Source organism: Athene cunicularia (assembly GCF_003259725.1).
Source record: "Athene cunicularia isolate RWA chromosome 3 unlocalized genomic scaffold, athCun1 chr3_part1, whole genome shotgun sequence".
Classification (NCBI taxonomy): Eukaryota; Metazoa; Chordata; class Aves; order Strigiformes; family Strigidae; genus Athene; species Athene cunicularia.
This window is the reverse complement of record NW_020799097.1, coordinates 89244842-89258951: the sequence shown is the minus strand read 5'-3', so window position 1 is coordinate 89258951 and position 14110 is coordinate 89244842.

The following is a 14110-nucleotide window of genomic DNA, read 5'->3' as shown; positions in this document are numbered from 1 at the left end:
CCTGCACAGGGAGGGAGGGAGGGAGGAAGGAAGGAAGGAAGGAAGGAAGGAAGGAAGGAAGGAAGGATGAAACAAGACCAGCTGGAGATACTATGGACCTGAGAGACACCCCTACCATGGAAGCTTGCTCACATGCTCACCTGGTGTACACCAGCAGAGCTTATTTGTCTTCAGTAGGGCTGTTCCACCTGACCCCAGCTCAGATCTCACCCTTAACATTTACACTTCCAAATCAAGTCCAAGTTTAATACTGGAAAGAAGGACAAATGGTAAATGCATCTTTCAGTTACTGTGGAGGAATTAGGAGTCCTGTAAATCTGTGTTCCACCTTGGGACATAGAGCTTGGGCCGCTTTCCTCTTGGCACAAGGTGAGGAACATAGGAGGCAGGGTGGTCTTTTTAGCCTGATGAGAGCTGAATCTGAAGGATATCTTTTAGCAGCTACTAATTAATATAGTTAGTTAGCTAACTAATATGCAAAGTTGCTGGTCTCCAAATAAAAATATTTGGGCTTTGTTACCAATGGAACTAGCTGTTTTGTCCCAGTCTGAAGCCCAGCAGCAAAGGAAAACATATGCAAAGTGGGTAATTAGGTGATCAGAGCCCCAAAACAGAAGAGGAGCTGCTTTGTCTATGACCTGGGATGTAGAGGGTAGTACTTCTAGCTGCTGTGAGTGGTGGTGCAGTCTCCACACACACTGCATTTGCTAAACGAAACTCCTCTGCTGTTCATTTGTGTGGTTTCTTTCACCACAGTTATCTGCTGTTTCAATATATTTTGCAGTAGTATTTTTGTCCTATCTGCTGGATCCTTAAAATAACAAATAGTGTCTGTGTTGCAATGACAATGGGTTATTTAAAGGAGTGTGCAGAGTTGCTGATAAAGGGGGAATTCCAATTACAGGCAAAACTACTTGGGATTGCTTTGTGGTTGAACAGGCAAGGGCAAAAAGCTTGTTAGTAATATCAGATTATAATTGTCTTTAAAAACAGATTAGGTTTTCATGACCCACAGCACTGAAGTTCTTTTTACATAGACATCCTTATTAAAAAGGTCTCTCTTAGCTTGTGGCTGGATCTGTTTAGGTGGTTGGATGATACGTTATCAACACTGAGAAAATAAGCCATTTAGTTTAAGATCTCAAAATATGAGATTTGCTTAACTCTGGGATAAGGAAGTTATTTTGCTATTTTAGCACAGGAAGTTATCCATCATAACAAGGTATCCTGTCACCAGTAGGGCCAGTTCACTACTTAAGAGCTATTTTTTTTTTATATAAATCACTGAATTTTGCCTTATGCAATTTGTTTATTTAGAACTCCTGCTCCTTTGTATAGGGACTGTATCTCCTTAAGGTCTGGTATAATTCAATGTGCACATATCTTCATTTTTATTTCTGGTGTATAAACTAGAAATACCTGTCAGCTTTTGAAAACGACTGTTTTTGCAGCTATACTACCAGGGCACACCGGTTTAATTTAATACTTTATCCAGCCCTTTTATAATAATACAGAATACATTTATTTGCTACTCAATGAAACATCACCCTGAGTACATTAACAGCACATTAAACTCCTGTCCAGCAGTGGTTTCACAACAAAAGGAGTGGCTCTCAGTGCAAACCTACGCCCCAATTATCCCCAGCCCCAAGCTGGTGATTTGTGGAATTCTCCTTTTGGTCTTTCCATGGGGATAGTGGCTGCCAAAGTGTTCTCACAAAACTGGAGTTCCCTAAAATAAGTAACATTTACCTTCAAAATTATGCTCTATAATATAAATTAGTCACATAATCTGAATACACTCTTTATTCAGTTTTAAAAGTTATATATACCAGCTGAAGGTGGCGATAAACTCAATTAACTAGGCTGATATAAACCTTATTTAAATCAAATTAAGTGCATTTCTGGAGCAGTTAGCATCTATTTCATTAAATGTGATTAAAAACTGCTTGGGAGTTAAATTGGTATGACTTTGAATATAGATAAAGCCAAAGGAAGACAGAACTGGCAGCTGAGCCTGAACCAGGCTGGGAAGTTTGGAGTCCTTCTTTGTACCCAGAACACCAGAGCTTTGTTTGTTTTAATTAAAACTGGGATCCTGCAGAATGTAATGGATGTTGTTTGGAAAAGCTGCCCACTTGTTTCTGATAATTGGATTTTTCTAGCCCAGATTAATATCCTACCATGCCACTTCACTGGGTCCGAGAGGATTCCTCCAAATAATTAAAAAACGAGTGCTGAAGTCTGTAACCACCTCATTAAGATAAACTGACACAACATCTTGGGTTCAAATAAGGAGTTCCTTTCTTTTTTTCTGGAAAGAGGCCACAGTTTGTTTAGCCTGGCAGCAGCAAGGAACTGATTTTTGTGTATGCAAAAAAAGCTTTTTAAGCCATTACTGCTGAATCATTGTGTCTCAAGTAACACAAAATTGAACTAGTAAGATTTGGCAGGGGTCTGTAGAAACCAATTTTGGTTACAGTGACCAAATAATGAAAAATAGAATATATGTGAAAATGTAAATATTTTTGGAGGACTTCTGGCATGTAGTCTCACAACACAGAGACTGACAAACACACCTGCCGGTACTTGATGTTAGAAATAATAGCTATTCTGTTTATTCATCAAAATTATATTACCTGTTTGTGGTTTATGCTGAATATATTATGTAGCAATATATTTAGTGCTGTTCATTAAGATGAAGTATTGCTATAGGATCAGCTGGTATTATGACAGATCTCATTCACAAGTGCTGTTTTTTTGTTAGTTTCTGCATTTTTTTTCTAAAGAATCACAGAATCATCTAGGTTGGAAAGGACCCTGGAGATCATCTGGTCAAACCGTTCGCCTAGCACAGTTCTCACCTACAGCATATCCTTAAGCTCCAAATCGACCCGACTCTTGAACACCTCCAGGGATGGGGACTCCACCACCTCCCTGGGCAGCCCATTCCAACACCCAACAACCCCTTCTGGATAGAAATGCTTCCTAATATCTAGTCTGAACTTTCCCTGGCGCAACTTCAGGCCATTCTCTCTTGTCCTGTCGCTTTCTACTAGGCTAAAGAGGCTCAAATCGATACAGAAAGCTTCTGATTCTGATTAAATTGTTCTGATACAATTTAGCCCTAAGGAATATACAACCTGAGAAAGCTGGCTACCCTATCTAGGAAGAAGCTGTTGGAAAGCCTCAGTGGAAAAATATCTGCAGGCACTGGAGGAGAATGGGAGAGATAAAAAGGTCTATGTGAATGTTTGAAAGATACATGAAGGTGACCAGAGCTGTATCAGTGAACAAGGTCAGGAGGTCATCTGCAGTTTCATATGCTTGTGTTTATCACATATGCAAGTCACTGAGGGTCTGCTTAAACAGGGTACTAAGATACAAACCTAACTTTAAACCTGAGAGCAGACCGATGGTGCTTGCACATATTGAAATCTTTGTAGGCTTGCAGGGCTTCTATTGCTTTGTGAGACCTGGTTTTAGACTGAAACTTGTGCAGTGCATAACTTTACTCAGAACTCCTTTCCAGGGCAAAGTTCACATCAAAATCTGTAAAATTCAGTAATGTCACATTTAGAGAGGTAAATTGTCAGTGTCCACTTATAAATATATATTCTTGTAAAACTGTATTAAAGAAAATCTTATTTCTGGCTCTGATAATCAGCAGTACCTTGTATACTGTATGTTATCTATTTGGACTTCTGTAAGACATGGTTCCCCACAACATCCTTCTCTCTAAATTGGAGAGATATGGAATTGATGGGTGTACTGTTCGTTGGATGAGGAGTAGGTTGGATGGTGGCATCCAGAGGGTAGTAGTCAACAAGTCAATGTCCAGATGACATGATGAATCAACATCAGCGACAAGTCCCTCAGGGGTCTGTACTGGGACCAGTGCTGTTTAGTATTTTCTTCAGTGACTTAGGCAGTGGAATCAAGTGCACCCTCAGCAAGTTTGCAGACAGCACCAACCTGTGTGGTGTGGTTGACATGCCTGAGGGATGGGATACCATCCAGAGGGACCTGGACAAGCTTGAAAGGTGGGCCTGTGTGAACCTCATGAGATTCAATGAGGCCAAGTGGAAGGTCCTGCACCTCAGTTGGGGCAACCCCCAGTATCAATACAAGCTGGGGAATGAAGGAATTGAGAGCAGCCCTGCCAAGAAGGACTTGAGAGGATTAGTAGATGAAAAGCTGAACACGAGCTGACAATGTGCATTTGCAGCCCAGAAAGTCAACCATATCCTGGGCTGCATCAAGAGAAGTGTGGCCAGCAGGTTGGGAGAGATGATTCTCCCCCTCCACTCTCATGAGACCCCACCTGGAGTCCTGTGTCCTGCTCTGGGGCCCCCAGCATAATAAGGACATGGACCTGCTTGAGTGGGTTCAGAGGAGGCCACAAAGATGATCAGGGGGCTGGAGCACCTCCCTTATGAGGACAGGCTGAGAGAGTTGGAGTTTCTTCAGCCTGGAGAAGAGAAGGCTCCAGGGAGAACTTATCGCCGCCTTTCAGTGTTTAAAGGGGGTCTGTAAGAAAGATGAGAACAAACTTTTTAGCAATAGGACAAGGGATAATGGTTTTAAACAAAAAGAAGGTAGATTTAGACTAGATATAAGGAAGAAATTTTTTACAATGAGGTTGGTGAAACAGTGGAACAGGTTGCCCAGAGAGGTGGTAGATGCCCCATCCCTGGAAACATACTTACATAACAAATGCCACTTAAAAGAATGTAAGGAGAGCAGTGGTGAGATTTGTAACTGAATAAGTACCAGCTGAAGGAGGTATCTTTGCACAAAGAAGTGGAAGGCTGTATTTTATTCTCCATTTGGGATGTGCATTACAGTTTTGTAGTAAGGTAAGGGTGAGATGTTTCTTTCCGTATTACTTAATTTGGGTATTTTCTTTGTGCCACACAGTTCCATAGGATATTTTAAATAACTATATAGCGATTATAGAGTTATAGAGATTTCATGTGATGGGTGAATAGGCAGGTCCAAAAAGTGTATTTGAAAACACTTTCCTCCAGGTGTCAGTTGAAAGGTGGGAGATAATGAAGGTGGTAGGTACCAGTGGGCACAGTGATTGTATCTAAATTACCTGCACATTTTGCCTAGTTTTCTGAGGCATTTGTTTGCAGTGTGCAAGAAACTCATATCGTAACTTTTCCTAAATGAAAGTTTGAAGCTGTATGCAAATTATATAAATTTTACCTTCCTTTGGGGGATATTTTCTTCAGATTTTTGGGGGTGAAATACTGTATGAGAACATCTATTTGGGCCCAATTCAGTGAGTCAGTCTAGTGTGCTGTCTGGAGGGGTGGCACGTGGTAGATGACTCAGGAGGAGGATAGGAAGTGAGGCATTTTCTAAGGCTGCTCCTTTCCCTAGTAAGCAGTGTCAGATGCTGGCCATCAGTGTGGTAGAGACTTCCAGAGGCATAAGCTGTATCCAGACCATTCTGTTCAGCATATTGTTTTCAACGCATCCTCCACAAACTGGTTTAATCTTTTTGAGGGCGTTTATACTTTGGCAGTCACAACATGTTGTGGATATACTTTGGCAGTCACAACATGTTGTGGAAATTAATTCTGCATTTCACATGTAGGATGTCCCTGTTTCCTGGTATTGATGTAATTCCCACTTGCCTTGTGCTCATCTGCAGAGATCCTGGGACGTCACTGCCCAGGATTTCTCTACTTTCCTCCCAGCAGTGTTCAGGTTAAAGTGCTTGCTACTCTACATACCATGTGTTTGTTTTCTGCACGCCACACTGCTGCATGCTGACAAATACCTGCCAGCAGCTATAGGTTTTGTCTTGGGAAATTCCAGGTAAACATGATCCCTCAGCCTCTTGCAGGTAACAGCTGCTACTTTTGCTCAAAGGGAATTCCCACTGACTTTGATCTGTAGGAGAGGACATCACCCCTGGTTTGCTTTGCTCCAGTGAGGTAACAAACATTAGCTAAAATGTTTGTCAAGGACATGTGATAGCAGTTACTTCACAAGCATCTGGCCTACCTTAGTCATGCACACCTTGCTCTTCACAGAGTTCTTGTCTATCCACCCCAGTGAAAGCACAACTGGAGTCCGAGCCAAAGAGCAGCAAGTAAGAACGGACAAATACCAGTTATTTCTCTGATATGACCTGTGGAAATCTGCAGTCATGTTGGATTTTGGCCTTTTTACCTTCTAAATTTGCTGTCTTTGGTGCATAGAAAAGCACTGAAGATTTTTAGGAGGTCTGTTTTTCATTACATAATGAAGAAATATTATTCCTTAAAACAAAACCATTATTAGCCATTCTTATTTTGGGTGTGATGCACTGGTCAGCGTCCAGGGCTTATTTTATGCTAGGAACTGTAGAAACTTGTAGTAAAATTGCTTGCCTGAGGGAGCTTAACAAACACATCCTGAAAAGTGAATGAAACAGGAGAGGAGCTGGATGGGCAGGAAAAGAAAAAGGAAAAGGAGGGTAGCAAATATGACATGAGACACATAATTCCTAGTCAGTCTTGTGACGCAGTCTTTTACAGTCTCAGTGGTCAAAGCTTCATTGAGCGTTTACACTAACTCTTCAGACTTTCAGCATGAAAGTTTGGGTATCTTGTTGTCATTCTAGCCTGAGTAAAGCACAAAGATCCTTTAAAATCATTGCATTCCCCACATTTAGGGGTGGTCGTGGTGTCAAACAGGAAGTCACTTAGGCAATGCAGCATCCTGCCTTCTAATCATCAAGGAAAGATCTTGGGGATTGTGTAAGGGCATTTTCTCTGTGCAAACATCCGATAATATTACTTAACATGGATAGGCCTATTGAGAAAGTCCCAAAATGAAGACCGGCAGCCAGTGCAGAAATGGGAGTTTTTTGAGTGTGTACCCTAATTCACAATCACTTGTCGGGTGCTGTGCTTCCCTGTAACAATACTTCCCCTGCACGGCCATGCTCGCAGGTTAGAACAGCTGCTGAGTGCAAGTGAACATTTTGAACGACTCCAGTGCTGTGCTGCTTATTCTCATTATATGGACAGACACTGCCACCATGCTGTTGTCCTTGGCCGTGGAGAGCTTCAGAGGAAGCTTTGCCTCATGTTCAATGGCCAAGGTCACTATCCAGGTCCAGACATATCTGGTTGTGAGCCCCATCTCCACCCCAAGCTTGCTGTGTAACAGTCACTCTGGTTTTCTGAGTCTCATTCCCTCTCTGCCCAGTTGGAGACAGCAGTAATTCCGTGCCGCACAGTGGGACCACCCTTTATCTCTCTGGGTATGTTCTCTTTGTCATCTTATAAATTCTGTCAGGACAAAAACCTGGGGATTATTATACATTTTCCTACTCTGGTTGAGCGGAGCAGCAGCAGCAGATCCAGCTGTGCTGCTGGTGATGTGGCAGCCCTGGAGCTGCAGATGGCTCCAGAGCAGCACAGGCAGAGGCCCACAGCAAGCAGGTTGCACAGTCAGCCTGCATACACACCTACCTCTGAGTGCCAAGTGTATACTCGATAAGATACACCCAGGGCGAGCCGTATGCATTGTGGTACACGCTTTCGAAATGCAGAAGCCCACTGCAGGTGTTGATCAGTTTTCCTATGCTCTTAGGGTCAATGTGATCGCTGGGGTGGAGATGCCCTGTGATGGGCTACTGCACTTGCACAGGGGTGTTGTAGCCTGTGGGCTGGTTCTGTTGAAAAATGATCCTCGACTGCCACCTGCTGAGCTTTGTGGAAAATGCAGCAGAAATTCCTGTCCAAGGCTGCTTCACGCCGGAACTTAAAGCCATCACTGTACGCAAAAATTCAAGTCGGTAGCCGGGGGGAGAAGCTAAACACAATGTCTCTGCGTTTGTGAATGAAAATCAGCCCAAGTGCCCGAAGAACCATGGCCTGAATTGCCGCTCTGGGGATGCAGCCAAAACCCCCCCAGAGTGAGAAAAACGCGATATAGTAGCAGGTAACGGGTTATAGAAACCCTTTACATGAGGTCATAGAAATAAAGTGCTAGTGTGCTGTCTAAGTACAGAAAGAGGAGCTAATCATGAGAATTTTGAAATCATATAGATGCCACTGTGAGGAGACGGACACACGGACTCTGTGTATTGTGTAAACAGAGATCTTTATTGTTCTTAACACTGAGAATTTATACTATCTTCAGAGCTGTGTCATTGAGCATGTGTTAGGCTGTGTTATTATAATTGGTTACAACGTATTGTGCATTTGCTGTCCACACACTCTAGTCTATACACTGACTGGCTAAGCTAAAAGACTAACTCATAAATGCAACTCCGCATTTTCTTGTTGCACAGCTGCCAACTTTCTTCAATTGTTCTTTATTCTTCAATCAGAGACACAGTCGACCCAGTCCATTTTCTACGAAAAAGCTCTCCACACCACTGCAGCATCAGATGCAGGAAAAAAAATTCCTTTCTCTTAAATAAATCCAATACTTACATGACAGAAATCAAATCCAGCTCAAGCACTGTGCATCAGTACCTTAGAAGGCTGCATTTTGTTTGACACTGTGATGTTATGACAAACTTGTTGCTGATCTTCTTAGTCATACTATTTTTCAACTGACTGTTGTGCAGTCTTCAAAATAAACCACAGATCCTCATACTTAAAATAAAAGTAATACTTATCCACCTATATCAAAACCTTTTCTAAGCAGGGCTATTTTGCCACGTATGTTTACAATGCCTAGTAAAATGGGATCTCATCATAATTTATGATGTCTGGAGGGTAGTCTGAAATGAAAAGAAGACTGCTCTGACCTCATTTATGGGTACCAGGTTTGTTTTTAAAATGGTGGAGAAAAAAAAAAAAAAAGGCGAATGGGGAAAAAAAATAAGACAAAACCCAAACCAAACCAAAACCTGTGCTTGTATCTACAACTAACAAACCTCTAATGCCACCTGCTGAGGAAACACTGAAAATGAGAATGAATTATCCAGCAGACTACTAATTGCATTGTTCTTGTTATTGATTTAAAATTTATATAAAAATACTGAAAGAATTTTAAGAAACTTAGATAAGCAACTGTGACTATAAGAAACTGGGTGTATTTTTAAATACCCAAATGCTAGGAGTTTCTTTTTAACCCTGTTCCAGACACCAACTCTTTATAACCAGAAATGGCCCTATTATTCAACTTTAATTTTCTTTTTTTTCACTCCCGAATTAGCCACCCCAAAATTATCCTAAAATACGTTTGCATCTTTTAATGTGGAAATGATAGCTTATTAGCAGCACTGTAACTCCTTCAGGATATCACTTTAACACTCAGCAGTACAGGAAAAAAAACCCACCCTGTTACAGAGAGTGCATACAACCCCAAATACAGCACTGGTCCTTCATAATAGAACACAGAAATAGAAAACCAGTGAGGCCTATATTTGAATAACCTTAAAATGTTTTATGCCAGCATGAATCTGCTGATACCTGAACAGTTGTACTGTGGCACTAAAATGGAGAATCCAGGCCAATTACAATTCTTCATGGCAGAGTAGTATAAAATTATTATGCAGGATTCAGAAGCATCTTCTTTGCTTATCAATCTCTGGTGACAGAAGCTGCAGACAAGGCTATTAAGTCAATATAAAAACTGTCAAGTGATGTACAATGTTGTGAGTGCAAATCCTAACAGAGAGGCTATTAGAAGCCAAAGGGGTTTTTTCATGTTTTGCATACATCTATTGCATGCTGTTCACCCTGTAAATATGAACAAACACTGCTGCTCTACAGAAAAGAAATGGGAAGTAGTTTGGGTGAAAAAAAAAAAAAAAAAAAAAATCCAAAAAAGAAATTATTAGCTACGTAGAGTTATCTCTAAAATATCTCTAAGGTAGGGGCTTGTTTTCATTTTGAGATACAGCATAGAAATACAGTGTAAAACTATAATAATACAATATTAAGATGAACCTCTAGCTGCAGACGTAGCAGATTTTAAAACAGACATACAATGTTTCACAAAGTAACTGGATAAAGATAACAAATATACCAAAGTAGTTTAGACATCAAGTTATTCGGTACCTTATAAAATACTTTCAGATGAGAGGGATGGAAGCAAAAAAGTATTTGTACCCAGTTACATTTACTGAAAGAAAAATAAACAACCTGTTTGTGTCATTTACGCATTTTCTTCCTGAAAGGAAAAAAAGGACTTAGAACATTCAGGACCCTTCTCATTTAAATGTCTGAAACAAAACACAACAGAAGGCATCAACAGTTTGGAAAACAAAGGCTGTCAGTTCATCCACTGCAGACTTCCTGATAAATCCTAACCCCAGTGAGATTTAACAGGCCGCATTGTTAACGGCAAAGACCATGCTACCAGTAGCACAAAGAAAAACTTTAAGCCTGACTTTATCAGACAGACCTACAAAACATTACTGCTCTGACGAAAACAGCACAATAACCTTGAGGATACTTGATGACCTAATTCATTAAAAGAATAAAAGAGAATAATTTACTGAGATTTTCAATACTCACACAGGAGAACTAATAAAATATGTATCTGAGTAACTGATGGATTTTGACACGTAATGATTTCACTTCCAGTTGGACCTTTCTGTTGCACTGGTCGCTGCCTTGGGAAAAAGGTCTTCCCACATCTGCCTGAATGCAGTATCATTAGGCAGACTCAGCAACAACACAAGCATATAAAAATTTGCTCACCTGATCCTCACTAGGCTGGATTTTGACTGGAAAGCAAGAGAAGTTGAAATGCTTTCCATCCTTGTTTCTGGGGAAACTGAGCCATACCTATTCTAAGTGACTTCCTAGAGCCACTGAGAAGTACAAAAAATTCCCTAAATCCTTAATCTAAAGCATGGCTCTTAAATGACCACAGGCATATATACTCAGGTACATCTCAGCACATTACCGGTCCCATATTTTATTGCATTTTTTTCAATATTGATGGTTTCACAAAATAAACATTTCCAGGACAAAATACAAAAATAGAACTTAACAAAAATATGTATTATTACATTAAATATTTTAAATAAAGTGTATATTAAAATGCAGTTGAAGCTACATACATAGTTCGTTCCATGTTGCCTAGTAATGTTATTTTCAAAATACAAAGAAGTTGGATTTTCTGTGTGACAAAGTTGCTCTTGAATACAGTCGACAGAAAAATGGTGACGGAGAGCCATAACCAGACTGAACAGACACTGGAAAACTGCTGAAATGATGAGTAGCTTTTTATTTTCCTCACAACATTCACTTCTTAAGTCAACTAATCATCAACACATATTTTGAAATTCGGAGAAAAGTATCTCAGATCTGGTATTTTAAACTTGCCTTATAAACTTTGATATCTACTAAACTTTGATATAAACTAACAGAGGATTTTGTCTGGAGGCTTTTATTTTCCCCCCCGGCATTTTTACTTTTTTTTTTTTTTTTTTTTCCCCCACAAAATGACAAATTTGCCTAGTCTGTGTGATATGAATGGAAGTTTCTTCAGGCAAAAGTCCTTTTAAAACAAACACAGCCTAAACACATGCTTGCAGCACACAAGCTGCCAAGGAGCTGGTACTAAATATATGTGCTGAGCATGATCTTGCTAGAAAAGATGGCTCTCTTCCATTACTGTTTATTGTGGTCCTCTGCAAACTTTGTCCCAAATTCTAGATACCATTGTGATTCAGGAAGATATGGCAATGCAACTGATGAAATAGATGATGGAGATCAATTAGCTGAGGAAAGAGAAATGGAAAGCAGAAGTCACTTACAGGTGATCTTACAGCAAGGAGCACATAAAACTTCCCTAACTTTGTGAAGTTCTACTGATATAAATGGCAACGTTTTCCTATATTAAATTAGACCCTATGTGAAGTTATCAGCTGGTCTGTGGTTAGGTATTGACCTGAGAAATGCGGCTTGCACTTCTAAAAGACTGACATTTCATATATAAGCAGCATAATTTAATTTCATATTTTTTAAAAAACATCTTGTTTTCTAGTACTTGAGAGCTGTTCAGCAGAAGGCTCTTATGCAACCTTGTTTTTAGCAGATGGAATAAAAGGTCAAAAGATGCTATATGGAGCAGGCAACGTGATTCTCTGTGTCTAGGTCCCTTGCAACATAGGCAGAAAGTTGCCGGTTTTGCTTTAGGCACAGCTGACATAATCTCTGCATTGTTATGTCTCTTGTATGTGCACAGCGTGATCTAGAAAGCGAGTTATAATGGAGACAATCCCACTGCAAGGCTGATAGTAAAAGCCATGCACAAAAGAACAGTATACCGCTACATACAGCAGAGATACATTGCGTTTCTGTTTGTTGTACTTCTCAAAGTGTTCAAATGATTTCCAGATGATGAGTTTTGTTAGGATAGAATTAAGGTAGGATTTTAAATTTCATTTAAAGGCCTCAAGATAACATGGGAGTATAAATCCCCACATTATAGAGCCAAAGTTGAAAAAAGAATCACTATATGAACAGGAGAAATTGTTGTGATGGATCAGACCGCTTCAATTTAGTTCAAAACCCAATTACTGGTCATGTCAAATGACAGATGCTTCAGAGGAAAAGACAAATTGGTTCAGGTTAGCCGGGGCACAGGCAGCTGTCACTTGCCTTTATTTCGGGAAATACAAGAACGTTTAGCTGTTACCCCATCCAAACACCTTCTCTCTTTGCATTAACATAGTATTCTAATTAAAGGTACTTTAATTAGAATAGGTACTGTATGAAACATCCCAGTCACTACCCAAGAACTCAAACTTTGCACCAAAGTTTTTCAAGAGCCTAAGAAAATGTCCTCATTTCTGAGGCTGTCACCGTCCAGCTTAATGCATTACACATACAAAGCTTCCTCAACAAGAACAGAGATGCTGTGCAGATCTGTGACACTTGTGATGCAGCTCACTGGCACAGCCAAGCGCCTGTGATAGAGGCTGAGTCCTCCTTTACTCAGGCTAACACCCTACCCTCATCTAGGGTACCTTTAAGTACCTTTCCACCTCTCTCCATCTATCTACACCGGTCCAGAAGATGGGCAATTTGTTCCATTACCAAACAAAAGTCCATCAGGGGACAGTTTGCTTTTCTGCAGCCAAGAGCCATGATGTGAGCAACCTCCCATTCTTCCAAGTCACACAGAGGTGTGTTAGCAATAGCTCAGATACAGCTTTGTGTACCCACAACCTGCTGAAATGAGTCCCCTGGACCTGAGATTACTGTATTTATGTTATCTGCTTTGCACTCTCTTCTTATGCTGCTGCAGCAGCCGGTGCCATAACATCAGGACATATAGGTGTATTTGAGCTGTCATTCATCTTGGCAAGTCAAATTCAACTATCAAAGCCCTGCAGTTAGGAATTCAACAGATACAGTCCAGACAAGAAGCTTCATAAATACATAATTATGTTCCAGACTCTGTTTGAAATGATGGAAACTACACCCAGCCGTCACATCTAAACGTGAGGACACAGATTTTGAAGAGTAATTCTGTGCTATTTTAAAAAAACAGAACTCTTGCCCCTTGTTGTAAACCTGGTTATAAACAAAGACATCTACAGGAATACAGTGTTAAATGTTTTATAAACAAAATACTTTTATTAGACTAGTACATGGGTTATTTTAAATCAAGAATTAAAATACAGTTGGTATTAAACTATTGTTTCAGTTCATTTCACTAAAGTCAAAGTTACTGTAGATTAACCTCAGGAGGCAATATTTATCTGAAAAAAAAAAAAAAAAAAAAGGGGAGTGTGTGTGTTTAAAAATATAGATGGAATGTCTTTTTCCTCTTTTTGTTTGAAGTGTTTTGGCAATGTAATTTAAACTAGACAACTTAGCTAATACAGTGTAACACTAAGCAAAACCATGACTTAACTAGAACTGAATAGACCGTTTTATTGATCTATTCCTGCTTCTGATGTGAAAATTATCCCATCATTACATTTACATTTCATTTAATTAAATATAATTATTTTTCATCAGGCTTTCTGTAAGAGCTCCATCCAAGAAAAACATCTTGAGTATTCAAAGATACCCAGATACCTAATCCAGTTTATTGGGTAACTGCTTCTAAGACCACCCCTGGATAGAGAAATCCCTTCTACTGTTTCTTCTGTTTTATAGAAGCATCGTAACACTATTGC